At 33.6% G+C, this 8239-nt stretch overlaps 1 pseudogene; it reads left to right on the forward strand.

Annotated features, from left to right (window-relative positions):
• The first annotated feature begins 1152 nt into the window (after positions 1–1152).
• LOC140856234 (uncharacterized) lies at positions 1153–1887 on the forward strand (annotated as a pseudogene).
• The last annotated feature ends 6352 nt before the right edge of the window (positions 1888–8239 follow it).

Here is an 8239-nt window from a genome sequence, read left to right on the forward strand (position 1 = left end):
AGATATGTATTTTGATATCTTTGTAAATAATGAGTTTGATATATGATTTATTTTGATATTGATTTTAGAAAATATGGTTGGCAATTCACATAATTATTTTCTTTAAATATCTAGCATGCATGGCTATGATATTTTCTGGCCTCACCAATGGAGATTGTACATCAGTTTTGTCAACTTGTAATCTAAGAAACTAATTTCAACACGACCAATGAATAGAATAGTGGTGATCTGAGGACCTATTATCTGATATCTGTTATCCGTATCAGTTAGTTGCTACCAACCTATGCCATTAGGTTACATGATCATAGCCAATTTTAAATCTAGTATTAGTTTGTGAAAAGTATGCTCTTGAAAAGAAAAAAATTTATTATTCTTTGATATGTGATAATAATTGAATGTCACCCGATCAATTATCTGAATTTAGGTTTATTACGAATCAACATACTTCAATCCATCTTGAAGTATTTCATCACTTACTGGGCTAGTATAGCTCATTATTGTTCTTTCTCTATTTTTCAGATTCTAAACTTTGGGGAATACGATAGTTTGTCTGGAGCATTTAGGAGAACTTAATTTACAATTGATTTAGAATTATTATGAAATAGTTAGATTTATTTTTTAGTAAGCCTTGCATGTCTGTGAGGTCCATCTTGTAGACATATGGCGTCTATTACGCTCTAATTCGAGGCCTAATAGATTTAATGGTATCTAAGCCTAGGATTAAGATCACTAGGGATTATGATTAATTATGGTAGAAATAGTGACATAAGAGCCTAAATTCAAAGAATCTTAGGGCTCATTAGAAAGGTTGAGTGTTGGATAGGAGACGTCTCTATTTGTGCAAGCTTTCTTGTCAATAAATCCATGTTATTTTGTTTCAGATATTGTTATGATGTTTATTTTATTTTTATTAAAATCAAGAATGCCACTCCGCTGTGGTCATAGTCAAAGAATAAGTGATTTGATAGGAGGTTCTCAGAGTGAATTTCTTATGAATCAACAGTTCAGAACCCACAAGATCAAGAGCATTTAAATTAGAATGTGAATCTTAATGTTCAACAAGAAGCAGTAGTTGATCAGCTGATTATAAATTAACCAATCCTGGACCAAGCAATAGTTCCATCAAGAAATATAGTTGAGAATGTGGATCGAATGCTTGAACTAATTCAAGAGGTTATGGGATTGGTGCGTCAACAAAGGGAGTTATCTTAGCAACCTTCACACTCACTACTATAGAATCCTGACTTATCCAATCATAGGAAGAGTATAATAGAGTTTAGAAAAATTGCCCCTCCAATCTATAAAGGTGCTGCTAATCCTCGGGAGGCTGAGGCTTGGATAAATGAGATGGAAAAAGCCTTTAGAGCTATGGAATGTATTGATGAGGAAAAGATCAGGTTTGCTACTTATATGCTTCAAGATAGAGCTCATTATTGATGGAAGTCTGTGGAGCACACTCTAATTTCTAGTTATGGGTCAGTTATGTGGCAAAGGTTTCACACTATCTTCTATTTCAAATATTTTTCCATTAGCTGATTAAGGGAATTGAAAAGAGAATTTCTTAATTTATCACAAGAAGGAATGACTGTAGATGAATATGGAGCAGAATTTGACAGACTATCCCGATTCGCTCCCACCCTTATTGTGGATGATGAGTCCAAGATGAAAAGGTTTGAGAAGGGATTGAAACCACATATTCGAAGGGGTTTTACTATAATACACTCAGCAAATTATGATGATCTAATAGACAGGGTTAAGAACATTGAAATTATCTGGAAGGAAACTCAAAATATAAAAGAAGAAAAGTCAAAGAAAAGAGCTAGAGATTTTGAGGCTTGTGCATTGCAAAATGAAATGAGTTTTAAGGAATCTATAAAATTTCTATAAAAGTTTATGGTAAGGTTAATCAACAGGACAGTGATGGTGTCCACAAGACCCAAAAATTATGGAGAGCAAATAAAGCTTGTTTCAAGTGTGGATAGTAGATCCATAAGATAGCTGAGTGCCCACGGAATATTTTAGGATCTCAATCAGTTTGGAGACCATAAATTTTTAGGACTCGATCATTTTAAGCTTCAGCTACTCAAACTTCTACCACTTAGACTTGGGCAGCCCAAACATCTTTTGGAGAGCAACAGAAAGGGGGCAAACCACACACTCAGGGTCGTATCTATGCACTAATTCCACACAATGCATTAGCGTCCAATGCCAAAACTTAGGAATAACTTAGTTTATAATATAGCACTAGGTTGTGTCATAGTTTTGAATATGATAACAAACTTAAAGGTTAATTATGATAGGGTATGTTCGAGGTAAGTTAGGAAGAAAGATTCAAAATTTTGTTTGGGTTTTATTGTAAATTTGAAATTTTGAATCTTCTCAGTTTTAGTGTAGAATAATATTTTGGTCAGAACCTATTTAGAGAACTTGAAGAAATTTTAGAGTTTGGACTAGAGTACATTGTGGGATTAAGTTATTTTAAAGTTTGCTTGAAGCAATATTTTTGATGAATGTGATATCTGGACAGATGACTTATGGTTGTGTTAGCATGTGTGTGCATCAATTGATAATCAATGTATGCTACATTTTGAGAATGAAATTTAATTAACTAGGGAAAGATGTAATACCCGGGCCTAGACCCAATGAATTAGGGCCCAGGCCCTTGTGTCAAAGTATTACCGCCTTAAGCGGTATGTGGTTGAGAGTGAGAAAAGGGAGAGGGCATGGATACGTGGGTTTATCACGCATGTCCATGCCGTCGAAAAAAATTGGAGAGGTAGCAAAATGTGGGAATGCATGTCTCTTCTTGTCGCGTGATGTGGAGAAGGGGAAGGGAAGTGCGTGGCTTTTGAAACACGATATAGAGAGAAGGGAGCATTTTTCTGCACACTCGAGATACATTTGTGCTCTCGATTCTCCATTGCTTTCTCTCTCCCTTTCACATTCTCTAGCAAATCTCTCTCGCTTTCTCACTCTTTTTCTTTCTTGTGACTTCCTTTTTCTCATTGCTCTCTCGTTCTCTATCCCTCCCATGACTCTCTCTCACTCTCTTTTACATCTGGCTTCTTCCTCTCTAAACTTGCCCTTGGGGAGATTCACTGTGCCACCTCATGCTCCTGTCTTGTGATAAGAAATAAGGTAAGATTAGTAGATCCCTCCTCTATTAAAAATTAGAGATTGATTAGATCTTTGAGAATTTTAGAAATTATTTTGAAATATTGGCATATCACTGGACAAACCCATGTGCATGCATAGTTCTAGATTATTACATCCCAAAGCATTTGTGTGATTGGATTAAACTTATCTTGATTCTTGTCATTTGTGAGGTAAGTGACCTAACACTTCTTGATGTATTTTTAAAATAATTTAATAATCTTCGTATCTATTTAATTGAATGGTCCAGCATGTTATGTCTTATCTATAGTATGAGAATTAAATATGTGTTTTGATACCTCCATAAATAAATTAGTTTGATATATAATTTATTCTGATACTGATTTTAGAATATATGGCTGGACAATTCGCATAATTATTTTCTTTAAATATCTAACATGGCTATGATCTGTTTTGGCCCTGCTAATGAGGATTGTATGTTGGTCTTATCGACTTATAATATGAAAAACTAGTTTCGACATTCACCATCAGTGAATAGAATAGTGGTGATCTGAGGGCTCGTTATCTGATATCTGTTATCCATATCGGTTAGTTATTACTGACCCATACCATTGGATTACATGGCCATAGTCAATTTTAAATCTAGTATTAGTTTGTGAAAAGTATATTTTTGAAAAAAAGATTTATTATTATTTGATATGTGATAAGAATTGAATGTCGTCCAGTCAATTATATGAATTTAGTTTTGTTATGAATCAATATGCTTTGACCCATCTTGAAATATTTCATCACTTACTAGGTTAGTATAGCTCATTATTTTTTTTTTCTATTTTTCAGATTCTAGACTTTGGGGAGCACGCTAGTTTGTTTGAAGCATTTAGGAGATCTTAATTTGTAAGGATTAAGATTATTTTATTATTGATTTAGAATTATTATGAAATAGTTAGATTTATTTTTTAGCAAGTCTTGCATGTCTATGAGGTTTGCCTTGCAAGCATGCGGCATCTGTTATGCTCTAGTTCAGGGTATGACACACGCTGAGCGACGAACGAGAACCACCAATAATTAAGTTGTTGCTTCAAAAAAAAATAATGCTCCAAATAAATCTGATTGAAGCCACAAACTGCACAACCACTCTCCAAGTATGTGATTCTAATACCATATAGAGCTACAAATACATAGACCACTAATCTTAAAACCTATAGCTCTATGCCATATAGAATAACACACTATCCAAAGTAGATCGGATGTGCCAGCCCAAGATCTAAAACAAATACCAAAAAAATAGAAAAGAAACATTGGAAGAAAAAAATTAGAGGTGCGTTTGATTAGCCATTAAAAAAATATAGTTTTTTTACTTTTTGATTTTTAAAAAGTAAAAATTAAAAAGCAATGTTTGGTAACACCATGAAAAGTAAAAAGCAAATATCAAAATAATTAAAATAATTACTTTATATATAAAGCAAAAATTTTTTACTTTTCAAAACTTGCTTTTCTACTTTTTTTGCTTCTCCATATCTAAAATGCCAAACCAAAAAGTAAAGAGCTCAAACCCTTCTCTCTTATCAAGCTCTTCACCTCTCCACCCCCTTCTCCCTCCCTTTCCGAACCCTTCTCTCTCGTCAAGCTCTTCACCTGCCATCCCCAAACGTTGCTTTTTCCTTTATAGCAACATAGTTACCAAACATACTTTTTATTTTTTTGCTTTACTCAATAGCAAAAATTAAAAAAAATAAAAAATACTTTTTAAAAATTAAAAATCAAAAAGTATAACCAAATACACCCTAGAAGAGAGAAAAGTCTTTATTAAAAAATAATCAAGCCATACAAGGAAGCTCCTTACCAAAGAGGATACCTTTAACTCTCTCTTCCCATTCCTCTCATAGTCTTTCACACATTTTTTCCATCATCTTCTACACACAAAGGAGATACCAAAGGTCCCTTTAAATAGAGCACCATATAAATAAGAGTTTGACTACTACCTTAACTTAAAAACCAAAAATCCACTAGAGCATAAACTATAACAACCTTTAGAAGGAAATAATTAGATAAAGCAATACTAAGAATAGAATCATAAAGTCATTAAAACTAATGACCAACTAAAAACAAAATCTTAATTATAGTTTGACTTGGCAATGAATCTCAACAGATTTTAATTTGAAGTTCACTAAGTCAAGAATTTTCTGGCTTGTACCTCTTTTGATCAAGTGAATCCTTACTAATTATCTTCAGTTATTGTTTTTCTCAGTCTTTCCCTACATGTTTGTTCAGTTTTTATATAATATAAGACCTGGTAAAATATGTTAAATCTCCCAGATTTTCTTCTACTCTACCTTAATGCTTTATATACACAAATAATTTCTTCAATCTATGGTAACCTTTGTAGTCTATACTTTCCTCTTCTCTGCCTTTGATTTTAAATTCCTATTTTCAGTACACATTTGGACTTTAAAGTTAAAATTTCTCTATAAATTTCACTTTCAATCCTTCAACTTGAAAATGTAGGCTTTGGCTACGTCAGAAAGGCTTTGCCCACTTTCTAAGTTATTACTTAAATAAGACTAGCCTGAACAAATTAAAGATTCTGGCTCACAAGTTTTCAGCCTTGATATGTAAGGAATTAGAACAGATATTGCAGCTTTGAGCTTTCACAATAAAGTTATTGTGGTAATGATCTGATGCAGAACTGAAAAAGTAAGAACCATGTTAATGGATCATCATAGGATACATATGTAAAAAGGTTCAGTAAGCATGATGAGTGTCTGCAACCTTGTAAATGCCTGACCATATGGCATGATGGTGTCAATATGAAGGGATAGAATATGTAATCAGTTTTCACTTTGTCAATGAGAAGAAAAGGGGCTGCCGGCAATACCTCCATTATCTTTGCAAGACATATCATCTTCGTACGTGGGGTTCCACCTACTAAGTTTGGCTCTAATGATATTGGGTTGGACTTTTTGATACTAAACATAGATGATAGATCGCATCAGCTAATTTTGGACCACACTCACTAGTGACTAGTGAACTGGCAATGCCCATTGCACAATCTAAACAGTGACCTTCTACTTACGGTACAACTTCAATATATATGTTACTGTGACATCAGGAAGGGGAGGAGAAAAGATCAAAGAAATAATTTCTTCACCCTCTGGTAAATCCAAGTACAATTTTTCTTAATCCACTGATGTCAGTTCCCGGGTGTGATTCTAGGTACCAAGTATTGCCAGCTTCCTTTTTTTTAATCTTTTGGGTGCTACGCACCATCATCTCACAGTCATCATTTTAATAATTCATAGTTACCAATATAATAGAATGTAATGGTTCGACTGTCCATGGATGCGCTTGATGATAATGTTATTTTAATCCCATCAAATTTTCTTGCAAACTTGTTTGTGGTCCTAATGAGTAGCCGTATCTGTTATTTGGAGATAACAAATTCAGCATGCTTGCGAAGAAATGGATTGAACTTGGTCCTACTTTTATAAGAGGGCGCCTTAGACCATGCATACAACTTGCTAAGTTTTCTATATATAAAAGAAAAGGTCCTCGAGAATTCAACATTGCCTGCCAAGTATGATTATCCATTGCTAGTTGCTGATGTGTATACACATATTTAGTTATTGTAATATAGTTCTTCTTTGTTAGCTAGCTAGTAGCTAATGTCCCCTTCATGCTGGCCTACTTGGTGTGTGAATTAAAGTATAAAATAAATGCAGGTAGCTTGGACTGTTCTGCCTTGAATTTAAATGTGTACCGTGACATTATTTTCTAATCAGTCTTTCAGTTTAGTTTTCTTGAGAGAAATATCGCTGCCAATTATATAAATTAAAAAATGAGGATTCAAATCTCAATAGGACAACTCCCGAGATACTAGGGTGGAATAGCATCCTATGTGCTGGGACAAAGCCATCCTGCTAGTGTCTCAATATTTCGATCAGAACATCTTGGGATATCTTCTGTGCCAAATGTTGAGACAGAACGATGGTATATCCCGTTCTATAAAAAAATTAAGATAGCCTCGTCTCATGAAATTTAAAATTTTAGTTAAAAGTGCCCTCTTAAAGTTATCTCTCTAAAATACGGGTCAAGAGCTACCGTATTAATTTGTTACAAAATTTTTTGTGCACCGCGGGCGGTGTAGAGAATCCAACATAGAGTGCACCGTCTCGTCTAATTGATCCTCGTAGCTACCACTTTCCAATACATATTTAATATCTGATCGGCTTTTTCATTTAAAAATTTTATATAAAAAAAATATCTCTGTCTTTTGAAAAATTATGACATTCTATATCTATATCATGATATCTTGCGTCCATAATATACACAGAATATCATATTTTTTTTCTAAAGAACAAGGACATTTTCATTATTCAAAATTTTCAAACGAAAAAGTCAATCTGTAGATATTAAATATATATTAGACAGTGATTGGATAAAAATATCTCTCTGATATTATGATATCTTAGGCCATATTTGGACATCCTGAGCTATATTATGTCATAGGATGTCATAATTTTTTTCAAAAAATAAAAATATTTTTATCATACAAAATTTTTAAATAAAAAAATTGACTTACAGAAATTAAATACGTATTGAAAAATGATAATTATGTAGATCAATTGGATGAGATGGTATACTCTATGTTGGATTTTTTACGCCACCTTTAGTACACAAAGAATTTTTCTTAGTTTGTGAAGCTGCATGCATTCAAAGGAGTCTGGCTCTTTTCCTTTTCTTTATGATATTCTGTTGAATCTTGATACTACTTGTAAAAAAGAAAATTTATAAAATATGCGGGAAGATGGAGCTTTACGATGGCCTGTTCTCCGCAGCGGACATAGGATTTGGTAAAGTTCCTTAGGGATGAAAAGCCGGTTTGTTCTCTTAATTTATTCTCATAGTTTCTATTGGAAGTAGTGGTCATTGTCTACAGACACATCTTTCTTAATTATTTAAGATTTAAGTAGTGGGATCGTTACCAAGAAAAAGGGGATTAGATGGTGATACTTTTTGGGGCAGGAGGGAGAGACCAGCAAGCTTGTAACATTGTCCAACGTAAATTTATTGATATTGCGGCCAATTTCCCATCATCTATCACCGATAACAAGCAACTGCAAAACAG

This window comes from Elaeis guineensis, chromosome 3 (genome assembly GCF_000442705.2).
Source record: "Elaeis guineensis isolate ETL-2024a chromosome 3, EG11, whole genome shotgun sequence".
Taxonomy (NCBI): domain Eukaryota; kingdom Viridiplantae; phylum Streptophyta; class Magnoliopsida; order Arecales; family Arecaceae; genus Elaeis; species Elaeis guineensis.